General features: G+C 37.5%; 1 protein-coding gene across 1 annotated transcript in view; it reads left to right on the top strand.

Moving 5' to 3' along the window:
- SEMA6D (semaphorin 6D) overlaps positions 1-18,250 on the top strand; it is a 571,597-nt gene that overhangs the window by 261,275 nt on the left and 292,072 nt on the right. Inside the window, exon 3 of the mRNA XM_078448584.2 lies at positions 2,517-2,588. The gene's annotated coding sequence lies outside the window, so the exon portion shown is untranslated. The remainder of the gene's footprint in view (positions 1-2,516; positions 2,589-18,250) is intronic.

Raw genomic sequence — 18,250 nt, 5'->3', positions numbered from 1 at the left:
GTTTTGGTGGGGGGTGGTAGCAACAAAGCATGGTCTTTATGTTTTGTATTTTTATTTTTGAGAATTTTTTAAGACACTTAAGCCTGCTCAACACCCAAGTGTTTGTAGAGTATCTGTGGAGTCCTGTTAGATCAAGGACCTGTACTAGATACTAGAATTACAGTGAATCAGCCCTGCTCCATGCCCACTGGCAGCTCAGACATCTAAACATCTTCCAGATTGTCCAGAAGCTTTTTTTTCCCTCTGTTTCTTTATTTTTGAAAATATTCAACCTTGCCCACAGCAACTTCTTACTCAACATGTCTCCAGAGGTGAGGGAAACAAAAGCAAAAATGAACTATTGGGACCTCATCAAGATAAAAAGCTTCTGCACAGCAAAGGAAACAATCAGCAAAAATAAAAGGAAGCCAACAGAATGGAAGAAGATAATCAGATAACAGATTAGTATCCAAAATCTATAAAGAACTTATCAAACTCAACACCCAAAAAACAAATAATACAGTGAAGAAATGGGCAAAAGGCATGAATAGACACTTTTCCAAAGAAAACATCCAGATGGCCAACAGACACATGAAAAAATGCTCAACATCACTCATCCTCAGGGAAGTGCAAATCAAAACCACAATGAGATACCACCTCACATCAGTCAGAATGTCTAAAATTAACAACTCAGGCATTGGCAGATGTTGGCAAGGATGCAGAGAAAGAGGATCCCTTTTGCACTGCTCGTGGTAATGCAAACTGGTACAGCTACTCTGAAGAACAGTATAGAGGTTCCTCAAAAAATTAAAAATAGAACTACCCTACGACCCAGCAATTAAACTACTAAGTATTTATCCAAGGGATACAGGTGTGCTGTTTTGAAGGGGCACATGCACCCCAATGTTTATAGTGGCACTATAGACAAAAGCCAAAATATGGAAAGAGCCCAAATGTCCATGGACAGATGAATGGATAAATAAGATGTGGTGTGTATATATATATATATATATATATATATATATATATACACACATATATATATACACACACACACACACACACACGCACACACACACATACATACAAGGGAGTATTACTCGGCAATCAAAAAGAATGAAATCTTGCTATTTGCAACAACATGTATGGAACTAGAGTGTATTATGCTAAGTGAAATTGGTCAGAGGAAGACAAATATATGACTTTACTCATATGTGGAATTTAAGATACAAAACAGATGAACATAAGGGAAAGGAAGAAAAAATAATATAAAAAGAGGGAGGAGGACAAAACGTAAGAGAATCTTAAATAAAGAGAACAAACTGAGGGTTGCTGATGGGTTGTGGGTAGGTGGATGTGCTAAATGGGCAAGGGAGCATTAAGGAAGACACTTGTTGGGATGAACACTGGGTGTTATACATAGAGGATGAATCACTGGATTCTACTCCTGAAATCATTATTGCACTGTATGCTAACCAACTTGGATGTAAATTTTAAAAAATAAATAAATATATTTTAAAAAAGAAAATATTTATCTAGTACCTTCTAAGTGCCATGTACTGCACCAGATATTGGAGATCGGGTTAATATAGAAATACTTGACTATCATGATGTAGCTTCCAATCTCCCATAGATGCTTACCTTTCTCATTTATATAAATAAAATGATACTACTTATTACCTTCATTGGCATATCAAAAGTATTATGTACTTTAGATTTTATTTAAATTAACACACTCTTAAATTTAGAATCATTTTAAAAGAAAACACTTTGTCTCTAAATATGTAAATCAATATTTCTATGGCTTGCGATAAATATAATACACGTAAAGATAAAAAATATGATAGAAACAAACCCAATTAATAATTTCTAGCTGTATCTTGTGATCTGCCAAGACCTAGGTTAGTTAAAAGAGAGATTAGCAAAGATTAGAGATAAAAGTTAACCAATGTAAAACATTTTCCTTGAACTCATCACAAGTATTGACAAGGAAATAATGTTGTCATATGTGCCTTGGCATTATTTTATTGCTTCTCCTGTTCCACCTAACATGGTCTTTTTCCTTCAGTAGCCACACTGCATGCTTTCTAACACCCTGTATGAAGTTACTGGTTTACATACTGTTTTTGTGTTGAGAAATATTTTTTTAAATTTTTTTTAATGTTTATTTATTTTTGAGACAGAGGGAGACAGAGTGCGAGTGGGGGAGGGGCAGAGAGAGAGAGGGAGACACAGAATCTGAAACAGGCTCCAGGCTCTGAGCTGTCAGCACAGAGCCTGACATGGGACTTGAACCCATGAACCATGAGATCATGATCTGAGCTGAAGTCGGATGCTCAACCAAGGCGCCCAGGCGCCCCGAGGCGCCCCGAGAAATATTTTTTTGTTGTTGAAGGCCTAGAATTCCTTAAATAGGGGTTATGAACCTAATTCTAATTTACCTTCTATTTCTCTAGTAACTTGTAAGCAATGCACTTGCACTGCATTTGTAGCTATCCCACTATCTCTTCATTCATTTTCTTTTCTATTTACTGTAGAATGCAGAGTCCTGGATCTCTTGGCCACAGTTTGACAGCCTGGAATCCTAAGGAAGACCAAGACTTCTAACAGTAAGGCATGAGTCTTTTGCAGTTGTGCTTCCTCCACATGGGATGATACTACGATTTGATTTAAGCTTGAATTTGGAAGGTTCATTCTTCTCAGGGAAATATATGTCATCTCTGGACTTTTGCCTCATACTGGCAGTAGGCATACTTAACTAAGTAGTCAGGCTGGGTTAGCTTTCAAGATTGGTTTCTTGATTTAGTATAGATCAAAATTCAAGTTTTATTATGATGTTTAAACTCTCTTTGCCAGTTTAGAACAAAACACGATAGAAGGAGAATAAAGATGAATAACAGAAACACTGCTTCAAGCATACCATTTGAATAACAATCTAGGTCGTTTTGCTGCATGCTGTACACTGAAAATATATGGCACTTCTTCACGTGTTTCAAATTTTTAATCAATATGAAGTTATGCTTTCAGGAACTAAATAAATACACCGTAATGACCATGTCTAGCAGGCAATTGCTGGAGCAAGACAGGTTGTGTGGTGTCCATAGAGGAAAATACTACTGGTTTTGACCAAGTGATAAGAAACAATCAAGTACCAAAGAAAGACTGTTAATTGACTGGGACATGTGACTATTTTGCCTCATGAATATTTGAGGGAACAGAGTCAGGACAGTAAGCATTTCTATTCAAATAGCGACAGTGGTATCGGGTAACTGAATGAATATCGTACTATCTGTGAACTTCTGCACAGACCCTGTGAGACAGCAGTAGACTGTCCTAGTGATTTTGTTGCAATCATTACTAACTGTTTGTTGCAGTTTTAAGTTTGTTGGTTCCTATAAACATATCTTTAAGATCCTATTTTTAAAGTTGCTGCTTCCCTGAAAAAAACATGGGACTTTCAGGATTCCCCTTTTCCTACATCATGTTTTCCTTTTTCTTGAATCAAGTGCTGATATACTCCTTGCTAAAACTATAACTCATTCAGTAGTTCTTTAGTTATTTTCAACTCATGTCCTAAGTAATCTGTTATGAAGACTGTTGTTCTGGAGGGTAGGACCCTTCATAATTTGTCTACTTTGTCTAGGAGAGTCTGCACCAACTGAGAAGTTAATTCTCAGAAAAAGGCTGGCTTACCATGAGATGGCAGTAGAGAGCAGCTTGGCATACAGACCCATTTGACTAGGTTTTTGAGCCAGACTGGGGGCTGGGCCCTGTGGGAGGAGCTAGACAACCAAGGTAAACTACTTCCATTGTGCTCTTTGTATTTATGTGGGAGTGCCTTTTGGACGAAGGGGCATAGCTGTTAAGAAAAGTCCCTTATAGACACATCTGAGATGGATAAATCAAAAGAAAGAGAGATAATTCCTGAAATACACCAACTTCAGTTGATCAGAGTTCTGCTTCTCTCTCTCTTACACACACACACACACACACACACACACACACACACGCACCACTGCACAGTGCACACACAGAAAGGAGAGACAGAGAAGGAGGAGGAAGGGCAGAAAGAGAGAGAAGAGAAGAGACATATGTGTTTGATCATTGAAAAGCAAGGCTAACTGAGATCAGCAAGAAGCCAGAAGGCAGTTGTGACTGATCAGGAGCCACATACAACAGCTAAGTTTCGAGGCCACATACCTTAGCAATGCGTTTTCCATCCTTAAAGGTGTCAAAGCATCAATGGAGTAGACAGTAGGGTGTAGGTTTTATCATCCTTTACATTTTGGTATCTTCTATTGTGCAGAGAAATCAGGAAAGTTAATGATAGATGGCATTTTCAAAAGCTGTAGCCCAGGAGGTGACGTGTATTACCCATGCTCTTTTAGTTTAACTAGTTAAACTAGTTAATTCGGACTAGAGAGTCACTTGTCCTAATTATCAATAGCCTATCCTTTCCAAATCATAAGAGCAGAGGAAATTTGATATTCTCTCCCAAATGTAAAATGTATTAAAAGAGTTTGAAATACATTCATTCTCATTTTCCTTAATTAATATTTTGGTCTATGAGACAAAATTTGGGCCACAAGGGAGTATAGGGTATCATGTCTGATTGTCTAGTAAGTTAGCATGATAATCAATTAATGTGTCACAGGATCCCTCAGAAATTTTATCCTTCAAGGATATCTCATCAGTCATATATCACTGTCCCAACTCTTATTTTTTTCCTAAATAAGAAGTCTGAAATAGGAGAACAAATGATATAGCATTCTGTGTTCCAACTTTTCTTACCTTCAAGGAAAATCTTTTATGAAAACCCAATGTGTAAAACAGGTAAGGTAAACATGGAAGACATAACGAGGAAGAGAGAATAGAATCTTAACAGATGAAGTAAACATGGAAGAGATAGTGATGATGGTAGAAAAGAGTCTTACTTGTTTCCCAACCATGCCATCCCCCTTCATACAAAATGGCCCCAGGACTGTATTAGAGGAATGTGAATGGTAGAGGCAAAGGAGCTTTGTGGACAAAGACAACTGGAGTCAAATCTAGCGTCCATCTTTTATAATCTGTGTGACACTGATATTGTTACTTGATTTATCCTGAGTTTCAGCTTCCTCATCTAAAAAATATGAATGACACTGATATAATAAGGCTACATGGAAGATTAAATGAGACATGTATATAAAGGATTGATAGGTGAAAACTGGATCTTAAAATTGTTGAAGCTTGAAAATGTTGATTTGGTGACTGGAACTGGATTCTGCAGTTTAAGTTAACAAAGTCAATTCATTTGTAAGGTTGAATGTACTTTTGTTTTGTCAAGAACTACTTGCCTGGTTGCTTATAGTTATGTAGACATAGAGTAAGTAGAGATCCTTTTTTTTTTTAATGAAGAGAGACCTCAAGAGTATACCTTTGCCTTGTCTAGGACCTAGCCTTAGAAACTGTAAGTAAATGAAGTTAGACAGTACTCTGTTCCTGTAAGAGTCATGGAAGCTTTCCTAGGAAAAAGAGATTCAGACAGTGCCTCTTCTCCAGGGTGAGCCTGAGGAAAAAGAAAATACATTGCTAATACTGTTGGTGGCTTCAGAGTGGAGACAAGAGCAAGAGGAGGAGACAGACATTCAGTTCTCCATGGAAAGGTATGGTGGTCTCACATTGGCCACACAGCTCTTCAGTTCCTGTTACTCACTGGGCCTTTCCCCTTGGCCACCACAGAGGCAGCTTTGATTCCAGTCCAGAACTGGTCCTGGAGAAGAGTTGGAATTTACAGAGCCTAGTGGACCCTGGATAACACCAGACCAAATCAGAGATTCAGCACCACTTTAGAGAGCTCTGTTGCTGGGCCAGGGAGGTTCCTGGGCCAAGACACCAAAGCCAGCCTTGGAAAAGATCTACATCACACGTCAAATCAAACAGTCATGCTTGAGTCCCCTGATGCACGTTAACATGATCTGAAGGAGTGTCTCTAGCTGCTTTCCCACCAGGTCCCCAGGAAGTCTGCATGTGAAACAGAGATGTGGTAGCAATGTTTATACCTCTTCATAAAATATCAACTTAAATTTTATTAAGAGAATTTGGATTAAGAGAATCCCATTAGAGAATTGGGATTAATGCTCAAAAAGAAAGGTTCTCATAAAATAAAACTGATGAAAATAGGGCACTGAACAGATTTCAGAGGCACATCTTCCAGCCTGCCTGGGGTCCCTTGGAAGGAAAAGGTTTTCTGATTATCAGCAGACTATGGAAAACCATGACTACGCTGCTAGAAACTCACCACTTTCTTTATTTTTCTATGACCCAGAAACGCTTTCTTTCCCCTTGGTCTCTTAAAGCCTCTATTAGTGACCATTTTGTGACAGTGGCTTTGTAATCTCCCAATTCTGGCTCTCAAGTGGGAAAAAAAGGGGCTATTGGCGAGCTCTCAGGGTCTGGAAAGGCCGTTCCTTTCCCAGCTGGCCAGGAGTGCCGGAAGCCTGAGAAGGCTGTCCACGGGCTGTCTGGCGAGGGTAAAGGAAGAGGGGAGGAGGAGGCTTAATTCCTGGCTGGCTGGACCTCGGAAGGTGGCCTCCTTTCCCTTGGCTCATGAAACAGAATAGAAGGCCAAGAATCCTGGCTTAGTTCCTGTCAGATTGTCGCCTTGTTTGTGGGCTTGTGGAGTGAACTGAGTTCCGGAAGAAGCTTGAGGACTGCCTGAGACAGGCTTACAACTGAGCCTTGAGGAAGAAAGACCCTCCCTGTCGCCACTGGGGTCAGAATCTCTTAGCCAGAAGCCTCTCTCCTTTCAGTTTAGAGGAGAAGTGGATTGAGGAGTAAATGGCCTAATTAGTAGTGGAATGTTTGCTCAGTACGTTAGGATCTTTTCTATGTTCCCATGAAATTACCATAAACATAAACACTTTTATTTCTAAGCATCTCAAACCTCATTGCATATATCAAAGGGTAAATGGCATTAACACTTAAAATTATGAATATATTTTTTGCAGCAAACGTTACATGACTCCAAAAAGTCATCTTAAAATATAATTCTTCTCAAAGAGACTGGTGTGACCTCAATGAAATGCTCATTTATGCAACATCACTTTAGTAGGTACTGGCTTTATTAAAACCATTCAGTATCTATCCAACCTGCTCTATGCAAGAAGGCACTAAGTCTTAATCATTTCTCTTTTTTTCCAGTGCTTAATAGAGTATTTATTTACAACTTTATCGAAATATAATTGGTAGACAAAAAAAATCACACATTTTTAATGTATACAATTTGATGAGTTTAGACATGTCCATATACCCATATCATCATCACAATCAAGGTTATAAACATATCCACCACCTCCAGAAGATTCCTTATTTCCTTTCCTTTTTGTTTTTGTTTTATTTCTGTTTTATGATCAGAGCATTTAACATGAGACCTACCCTCTTAATAAATTTTTAAGTGCACGATTTGTAGTGTTAACAATAGCCACTATGTTGTACAACACATTTCTAGAACTTACTCATCTTGTATAAGTGTAATTTTATACCCATTGAGCAATTCCCTGTTTCCCCCTCCCCCTATTGCCGTTATGTTTTCTTCTGTAAGTTTGACTATTTTAGGTACCTCATATAAGTAAAATCATACATTATTTGTCCTTCTTGGACTGGCTTATCTCACTTAGCATAATATCTTCCCAGTCCACCCATATCACATATGGTAGGATTTCCTTCTTTCTTAGAGCTGAATAATATTCTGTTGTATTTAGATACCACATTTTCCTTATCCATCCTACCATTGATGGACATTTAGTTTATTTCCTTATTTTAGCTATTGTAAATAATTCTGTGGTGAACATGGGAACGAAGATATCTTTCTGAGATCCTGATTTTAATGTTTTTGTATATATACTCCCAGACATGGGATTTCTTGATCATGTGATAGTTCTATTTTTAATTTTTGAGGAACCTCCACACTGTTATCCATAGCAGCTGCAGCATTTTACATTCCCACCAACAACATATAAGAGTTCCAGTTTCTCCAAAATCTTGCCAATACTTACTATCTTCTTGTTTGTTTGTTGTAGCCATTCTAACTGGTGTAAGATGATATCTCATTGTAGTTTTGATTTGCATTTCCTTGATGATGAGTGATGTTGAGCACCTTTCCTTGTACCCCTTAGCCATTCGTATGTCTTCTTTGAAGAAATGTCTATTCAAATCTTTTGTTCATTTTCTAATTGGGCTTTTTTTTTCTATTGAGTTGTGGAGGTTCCTTATGTATTTTGAAAATTAACCCTTTGTGAGATATTTTGCAGTTATTTCTCCCATTCCATAGGTTGCCTTTTTACTCTGTTGGTTGTTTCCTTTATAGTGTAGAATTTTTATAGCTTTGTGATGGAGTCCCACTCGTCTATTTTTGCTTTTGTTGCTTGTACTTTTGTTGTCATATCCAAAAAAATAATTGCCAAGACCAATGTCATGATTTTTCTCCTGTGTTTTTTTTTTCTGAGAGTTTAATAGTTTCAAGTCATTTAAGCCTTCAATCCCTTTTAAGTTGATTTTTATGCATGATATAAGATAGTGGCTTGATTTCTTTCTTTTGTATGGATATCTGATTTTTTTGATACAATTTGTTGAAGAGTCTATCCTTTCCCCTTTGTGTACTCCTGACACTCTTATCCAAACTTGGTTAAGTTTTAATGTATGTATGGGTTTACTTCTGGATCTGTTTTGTTCTATTGGTCTTTATGTCTGTCTTTATGCCAGTACCATACTATTTTAATTACTATAGTTTTGTAATATATTTTGAAATTAGGAAGTGTGATATCTCCGGCTTTGTTCTTTTTTTTTCTTTCTCAAGATTACTTTGGCTACTCTGAATCTTTTGTGATTCTATAAGAATTTTAGGATTGTTTCTTCTGTTTCTATAAAAAATGTCATTTGGGTCTTTGACAAGAGTAGCACTTAATCTGTAGATTGCTTCAGGAAGTATGGACATTTTAACAATTTTTAATAGAAATATTAAGGCAAAGATAGCACCACTCAGCGGATATTCCCTTTGTTCCCCTGTATTCTTTGACCCTTTTGCAATTAGAGCACTGTGGCCAATTCTAGCCAATGACATGTAAGTGGAAGTGATAAATTTGTCATTTCTGGACTGAGAGAGTAAAAACCCATACGCAGTTTTTTATGATTTTATGGCATTATTTCATGGCATGATTTTATAACCATCAAACAAGCCCACGTTCTGGATGGCATAACTACAGGATGGTGGCATTTCCATCAACTTGGATCTCTGAGTAGCTATGTGGAGCAGAGTCCCTACTAACCCTGCATGGGACATAAATTATGAGCGAGAAATAAGATTCTGTCTTATTAAGTTAAGTTACAGAAATTTGGAGCTCAGTTTGTGACTTGCATAATGGAGCTTCTCCTAACTAATACAACTGCCAACCAAGTCGTGAGTACTTCCCTCAAGTGGTTCAAAATGGTGCTCCTAAATGGTGGGGCAATGGTGGGAGTTTGTACAAAGTGTGGTTAGAAAAAAAGAAAATCTGGGGGGAAGACCTGTGCCACACGGGAGGTAATATTGATCCTAGATATTGATGGAGATATGGACATATTTTAGACAAAGAAAGTAGGAGGGCATTCTAAGCAAAGGCAAAGAGGTGGGAAAGGGTTTTCTGTATTTGTTATGTTAAGGCTTCATCCATTTATTCATTTATTCATTCATTTAACTTTACTGTTGACACTGGTCATTAGCTGAAGCATAATTTCATGGGTGAAATGGTAGAATGGACTGAAAAAGTGGTTTACGATCAGGTTGGGAAGGGCTTTGTTTCTCTTGCTGATTTGGAGGTTTAATTTAAGGGGAATTTTAAATGACCCTTACAACTTTAATATATAAGTTTTTATTTGGTGAAAGGAGATGGACTCAACTATTGTATTCATGTTATATATGTTAGAAATTTGGGAATTTGATATACACTATTTTCAGGTTCAATTAAACACAAATCAATGGTGGAGCTTATAACCAACTTAGAATTATGTACTGTTTCTTCCATCTACTTGTCACCCTATCTACAATCTCCCCCATGTTCCTGTCTCCTCAAAAAACACCCTACAAAAAGTGAGTGAAAAAAACCCTGAAGTCATTTTAGGAACAAACACTGGGAATGGGGGTAGGGAAGTATGGATATAGATGAGCTAACACACTCCAAGCATGCTGTTTGATTTAATTCAGTCAGTTGTTTTTTGTTTTTTTTTTTTTTTGTCCATGGACTCATCCCATTCATCCCAGCCTAAGACAACTCCTCTTCATACCTTAGAATTTTTTCTTGGCTCTGATCCTTTTACTTTCTTAGCACCACCTCACTTCCTTCCTTTACAGAAAGGTCTTGGGCAGATGATATCTTTTAAATACAAATCTATCTTTCCTCCAAAAATATGTTGGCATTTGAAGAAAGAGGAGATAGTAATACTTAGTAGTCAGGTAAAAAGATCATATTGTATGATGAGGGAACAATGTGGGTGAATCAGAAAACTGACATTTTATAATACAGAATGTATTTTCTTTTCCCTAGAATATTATTTCATTTAACCAGAATTTATTGACTAGAATCACAAACTAGATATTTTCAAAATATTAGGAAAATATATTTTCCTTGGAATTATTTACAGTATTTGGGTTTTTATTATTCCAAAAAGATGAGTAATTATTACTCCACATGAACTCCACAGTAAGTGGCATGTAAATTATGTTATCAGTCCTGTCCTAATAACCTGGGCAGAGTGTGCAATGAGGAACACCTGGGTACTAATGACACCTCCTTCTTGAGTTTACCTGGATGGGGTAACACATTTAAATTGCCTTTCTGTAGCTTCAGAGAGCCCACAGGTTCAACTCTGGCCAGCTTCCTCTGAAGTGTTTCCATTAGTCTACAGCAGGGAAAGATCATGAATGATCTGGCATAACCCATTTTCACTGCAAGAAAAGAATTCAAATCATAAATTCCAGTAATTAGGGATTAACATCATGATTCTATATTTGGAGAAAAGCATATTGCTATCATTACAAATAAATTTAATCTATTCAATATTTTAAAAAGCAAGAGAACTATGCAGAAAGTATTAAATAGCCACAGAATTAAACATTTTTACAATGACTTTGTTGTTGTTGTTGAAGTGATGCAGTGAAGAGCATCTAACTAACCATTCTCGGTACCTTTCATTCTCCAAGCTGCCCCAAGAAAATATTTTTCAGTTGGCTTCGTCGTTAAAGCTGACCCAAAGACAATCTGGGATAAACTGTTTTTATACTAGATATTGTAAGGTAATCTAGTAAACTATAGCAGAGAGAATATTGGCTTAGTCTCCTCATAGTTCAGCTCTTTCTATGTAAATGCCCAATCAGGTGCTCATAAAAACTGAAATTATGACCTTCATTTTCTGTGGCTTGAATTTAGAGCAAAAGTGTTCCATCAATAAAATCTTCAATGGTTTTTCGATCCTCATAATATCACCCAGCAATTCTCTCCCTGAGTTGAGATAATAGCAGCAATTAAGCAGCTTTTATTTCTCAACCCCTTTTAACTTTGCTGTCTTATAAATGAACACACTGCATATATATGTATCCACTATAGAAAGAATGCTGGCCAGTGTCAGAAGCAGGGAAAAACAATTAGTCCATTCATGAATTATCCTTTATTTTTCACTTTAGCCCCAAAGGTTAAATGTGAATGTGCTTAGTTGCCTCACTTTCTATTTTGACCACATGTGAAAGCTTTGATGGAGTTCTACAGAGAATAAGAAAAGTAAGATTTGTGAAAAACAAACACACTTGCATTTATTAATGGTCACTAATGGCATGTAATTAAAGTAATTACAGGAAGGCAAACAGACAATTAACTTGTTGGAAGTGTCAAGGAAGGGCAATAACAGAGTTTAAAGTTCTTGTCTGTCTGGTTCATCTTTAAGTCCCACAAATATCATAAAGAAAGAGTGATGCTAACCAGAAGGGTCAGGCTAATATTAGACCTTTATGAAGCAACTATGGAGTCTGAAGGGAAAAGCAAATGGCCAAGGGCAAAAAGCTGGGGTAGTATGGGTTTGAAGGAAGGGAGCTACAACCAAAACCAGGCTTCATGAATGACGATGGCTTTATCAGAGCTTTGACAAGGATTAACTACAGCAGATGGCAAACAAAAAATGATGAACATGTCTTTCTTTTCCATCAGTGTGTGTACTTCAAGTGTGAATCACATTATTCAGCCCTGACTGGTCTTCGTCTGAAAGTCATTTCATGTGTATATTAATTTTATATAACCGAGTGAGTTACAAGCTCTCAGGGAACAAAACTTTCATTTTAGGAATCTTCCATGTGTTCTACCGTGCTCAGTACATTGGGTGTCATTTGATGAGCTGGAGTTCCTGAATTACCCATCCTGCATCCCTCTCTCCAAAATCTTTCTGTGTTCGGTGAGGAACAGGCATGATGTGCTAATAACTAAGTACCCCATCTCACTTATTGAAATTCACCTTTTATGGAACACATACACAGCCACTGACACCCAATAACTCACTAATGCTAATAAATATGTACATATCAATTCACTTCTGAGCACTACCCACTTTCTTGTTATCTCATCAGAACAACTCTAGGAGATTGTTTTACAAGGGGTGGGAGAAATCTGATTTTTATTATGTCTATGTAAAATCAGTTGAAATTTTAGAGTAGCAACTTGGAAACCAACCTTTGTGATGAGTAAATTGGGAGCTCTTTTGTTAACCAAATGATTGCAATAGACTAGGCCTAGGGGCCATTTGTAGTAATAAGAATGCAGGTGGATGGGGTGACTGGGTGGCTCAGTCAGTTAAGCATCCGACTTTGGCTCAGGTCATGATCTCACAGGTTTGTGAGTTCAAGCCCTGGGTTGGGCTCTCTGCTGTCAGCGCAGAGCCCATTTTGGATCCTCTGTCTCCCTCTCTCTCTGCCCCTCCCCTGCATGCTCTTTCTCTTTCTCTCTCCCTCACACTCAAACAAACAAACAAAAAAAAATGTAGGGGTAAGAAGAGGGCCCCTCCTCCCTAAATGAAAATACTTATCTCAAGACAAATGCAAGTGGTTTGCAATTCTGTGAAATCATATATTTCTTAAATATGATTTCTTAAATTATCTATTTCTTAAATTTCTTATGTTCTCACCATTGTTATTTCACTACCTGTGTTTGTTATTTCTCAACTAGAGAAAAGCGGTGCTTTCAAAGCAGCTTCCTTAATTCCATCTCCCCATCTCCGATGTATTTGATGGTGCTTCTTTCTGACGGGTATTTCCTATGTAATGTGTAACTCTGATCATATTACTGTCCCACTCAGACATCTTCAGTGGCTCTCCATGGTCTACATGACACAGTCCACTCATCTTATCTTCACAGTCACAATTACCCACAAGCCGGGCCCAACTTGCCTTCTGTACCTGATCTTCCACTCCTCTCCTTCAGACATCCTGCATTTCAATTTGAATAGCACTTTTCATATGCCCTGTACATTCTTTGAGCTGTCTCATCTCCATTCCCTGGCTTATGCTATCTCAACGATTTTTCCACACTGAAATTCTGCCTTTATTTCAAGATCTCTCTCACATATCACACTAATGCCACATCCTTACCTAATTTCTCTCCCTGCCCTCCACTTCTACCAGAACTCCCAAGGTTCTTATCTGTACCATTTTCACTTGCATGTATGTATGTGTGTACATATGTATGTATTTATAGATCCGACTCATTTCTAGAATAGCACTGTAACATTCTGTGGAGATGAACTTTATCCCAATTCTCATTGTATCTTCATAATGAAAGTATGATAACTTAAATAAACTCACTCCCCCCAATTTAACTATGAAGACCCAGTTTGAATATCACCTCCTGCAGAAAGTCTTCTTAAAACTTCAAGCCTGGGTTAAATGCACTTTTGTGTTTTCTCATTGTCCTTTGTTCATACTTTCCTCTTGGATCTATATCCTCATAATGAAATTTTATAATTATAGGGCTGTCTTCACTATTAGATTCAAAATCCCCCCAAGGAATTATATAGTATTAAATTTCCTAAGCCTCTAAGAATCATAGTTACCATATTATAGGTGCTCAGTACATTCTGAAAGACTTTTTTTAAGGGCTCAGATCCATGACTCTTTCCTGATGAGACTGGAGATAGTGGGTGAGGGCAGTTGAGATAAGATTAGAGAACCCTTTTTGAGATGAGCAACCATAAAACACTTCCAGTTTTCAAGGTCTAAAATTATGTTCAGCCTGGGCTTTGTCATCTTGAACTTCACAGCTACCCCCATTTAAAGCTACAAAGTATTTCTGGGCTGGAGTACACGAAGAGGATAAGTACTTTTGGCAGATTTGAAGGAGTTTGGATGGATTCTAGAGAGTGGTGAATGTTTTAAACTCTTAAGCTTTTTTTAGACACCTGAGCTCCATTTATTTGCACTGGGACATATCCTGTGGTTCTTCTTCTCAAACCATACTTGACGAGTGTTTCCAAGAATTTGAAATTGATGGATGCAAGCCTGTTTAAATTCATGACCACTGCAGTTTCCAAACACCTGGCCCTGAAGTCAGGTCCCTGCCAACCCCAGTCACCTCTAACTTGCAAATCCATTGAGCTCCGTTACTGAGTATGTCTGCAGTGCTCTGAACAGGGGGAGAAAGTGGTATGGCGTAGTCTGTAATCAGTGTAGACTATTTCCTTCTACATGCTAAACCCTAGGGAAGAATGTAGGTACATGCTATGCATAGTTAAGCCCTGCCTATTAAAGATAGAGCTCTATGTTTGTGTACAAAATTATGTTTGAAACAAAATAAAATAAGGGTAACACAGGAGTCCTGAGGAAGGGTAGAGTGGAAGTGTTATTTGTCAGATCTTATTAATTAGAGAAATCTTCCTAGAAGAAGTCATTTTTCTGAGCAATTAGAAGGAGTATTTGGAAAGGGAGGGCAATCATTTCGGGTGCACCATGGAGCATGGCTTCATGAGATTTGGATAGTGTTAAGCAAGGCATGCAAGAAAACAGACAGATCCTTTGATTAGGACAAGGATTCTGGGTAAATAAATCATAAGTGATTAAAACTCTGAGAATGGGGCAGGGGTGTTTAGTAAATGATAAGTCTAGAATTTAGACTAAAGATATGAATTGACATAATGATAAAGAAATCCATTAGAAGTTATTGAATGAGGGGCACCTGGGTGGCTCAGTTGGTTAAGCAACCAACTTCGGCTCAGGTCATGATCTTGTGGTCCATGAGTTTGAGCCTCGTGTCAAGCTCTGTGCTGACAGCTCGGAGCCTGGAGCCTGCTTCGGAATCTGTGTCTCCGTAGTTCTCTGCCCCTGCCCCACTCATGCTCTGTCTCTCTCTCTCTCTCTGTCAAAAATAAATAAACATTTAAAAAAATGACTTTAAAAACTAAATACAAATGAAAATTATTGAATGAGGAGAAATATAAAATATTTTTGAGGAAGATTGTTTTAAAACTTTTATATTAAATATATTAAGGAGGAAAGATCTAAAACTTGGGTACTAGGAAAGGGTTTGATCCATTAAATGTGTGAGCTGATGAGGGCTTAGGCCAGTAATGACATGCCATAGTTACCTGTTTTCTGATGGGTATCCCTATTCAAAAGCGAATGCTTTCAGAATGGTACCAGAATCCTTCTCACCACAGCCCTCTGGCAAACCTCTATCAAACAATTTGAGTTGGCAAGCTAGATGATACCTACATGCTGTTCCTGTTTTAGACTATGGTGTAATGTGTGGAAATGAATATAATGGACACCATTATGTAGAAGTCATATGTAGGCTATGTTAACAGGACAACGTGAATACAGAGGATGAGGGAACTTGAAGAATAGAAAGTCACTGAAAATGCAGAAGTATAAGGGGCTACAAAGTGTTGTTCCAAGAAGAGAAGTAAGGGAGGAATTCTTGTTTTGATAAGAAAATGAGTTATTTATTAATCTCTGAGGCCTAGCTCCATATGATTATAATTGACTAGATAGAAATGCCTTAGAGAAAGGATGAAGTATAATAATAATATTGGGTTGATAAGTTTCTTCACTCAACACTTTAAATAAATATATTTTGAGCAATTAATTCTGCACCAGATACTTTTTTGGGGTGTCTGGGATACATCAGTGAACAAGACTGGGGCATAAATTGCAACAATGAAGGGAGGCAGACAACTAACAATAGATACAATAAATAATCACCTAGTCTATTTGAAAACTAAAAATTCATAACAGCATAAGAATGATCAGGAATTCAGGGGATGTGGAGGGAATTAGAAGTCATTCAATTATAGGTCTTCATCACTTGATCTACTGTCAGATTATTTGCTAAATTAACTCCATACAATTTAAGAAATACTAACAATTAATTTTCTTACCTCTGATAATGGAAACTCTCTAGCCATAAACCCTGCAGACTACAGAGATATGTGTTGGGATTTTTTAGGAGACCAGAGATTGATCACTGTGTCTCTTATACTGATCTTGTTGCCTTCCAGCAAGAGAAAGAAAAATTTAGATAATCTCCAATGATTGAATAATATGGAACATTTGGCCTATTGGGTTCTTCATGTTGATAAATTGATAACTTTATGCTACAAAGGATGATGAGGGCAGATTGGCTGATTTTGCCCCTTCAGGACACCGCAGCCTTAAATGCAATAGTTAAATATAGTCTATTCAAATTTCTATCAATTACAACACCTAGAGGAGATTTTTAGTGAAGGACATTTTGACGATCATGGAGGGATTTGTTGAGGAATCAAAGCTAGTCTTGGGAATGGGAACTATATGGATTTTACCATTCAATTACCATCAGACCACCTTTGCTGTAGAATGAACATAAATATCACTCACTTGTGTTCAGATTTCCATCTTCACCCCCTTCTCAGCAAAGATTTGTTAAAATCTCTCTCAACTCCTGTGGCAAAGAAATGGTATCTGTGCTGGCTCACTCTAAACTCTTTTCTTCTTTTGTTGTTCCTGTTTCTTGGAGCCTCTTTGGTTTTCTGCAAATGTCCTGCCTTATTTCTTTCATACTGGGGCATGGGTTCCTGATTTCAGCATTCCTATTTATAGTTCTTGGGCTTCCTATCTGCAAGAGCTTAATGGTCACTTCACATTGAACTTTTACAGAGATTTTTGTTCAGCTCACCAAAATTTTGGCTGCCTGCTTTACATGCTTTGGTCTATTTGCTTGGCCCTACAACTCTTCTCATGCAGGAGGGCTCCCTCCTCTCTCCATTCTTTTTGGCACAGTCAGCATTTTCTTTGCATTTTGCAGCATTCTAAGCATACTCTGGCAGCAGGAAGGTATTTTCAGTCTCTTTTTGGCAGTAAGAGTTATCTTATGCCTGGCACCAAGCTGAAAACATTCCCCATTGTGTAGTGCTTTGACATTGTCTCAGCAGTAGCAGAGTAGAGGTACTTCCTGTGTAACATCATTAAATATCCCTGCTCCATCAACAACCCTTTAGAGACATTTCCTGTGTAGCACTATTGAAATTCCTGCCCCATAAATAGCAATGCAGGGATACTCCTGTGGCACTTCAGGGACACATCCTATGTGACATTATTACAGTCCTTACACCAAGAGGAGTAGTTTCAAGGATACTTTTGGTTTTGATTAAATATTCTGTTGCAATGGCCACATAGCAACTCAGGATCCTTATTTTTTATTTCATTTCCAATATTGTTGGCATTCTTTACAAGCATATAAACTACTATTACTATTTAGTTGATTAATCTAATATTTTATTCCCTTGTCAGAGTCACTGAAGCCATAGGTACCCAGGCATGGAAATTATGGGATCCAATCAGATTTAAGGTCCCAAGAAACCTCTAAATTCAGAGTAGCATTCAAGAAGAAAGCAAAACCTGTACTATTTATATCTTGAGCATTTTTTATTATGTTCCTTATTCCTTAACAATAAACAATAAATAAAAATACAGCCTAAACCCTATCATTGTCAAGAGAATAGTCAATTCAAAGAGCACTTTCAAATTGTACAGTTATGGGGATAGGAGAAGAGAATGCTATGCAATATCCTGTGGGATAAATCCTGACTCTGATTTGAAAAGTTATTTATTAAGCCTTTTCTGTGCATTCTTCAAAGGCTACAGGGATGGTGATAGCATATCACACTGGACAAACATATCTTAGATTAATGTGAACATAATAGGAATAATAGGAATATTCAATCTCAAGAACACTTCAAATTGGTGTTT

The sequence above is a fragment of the Panthera onca genome, chromosome B3, assembly GCF_046562875.1.
Source record: "Panthera onca isolate mPanOnc1 chromosome B3, mPanOnc1 haplotype 2, whole genome shotgun sequence".
Taxonomy (NCBI): domain Eukaryota; kingdom Metazoa; phylum Chordata; class Mammalia; order Carnivora; family Felidae; genus Panthera; species Panthera onca.
This window is presented reverse-complemented; position numbering and strand designations above follow the sequence as displayed.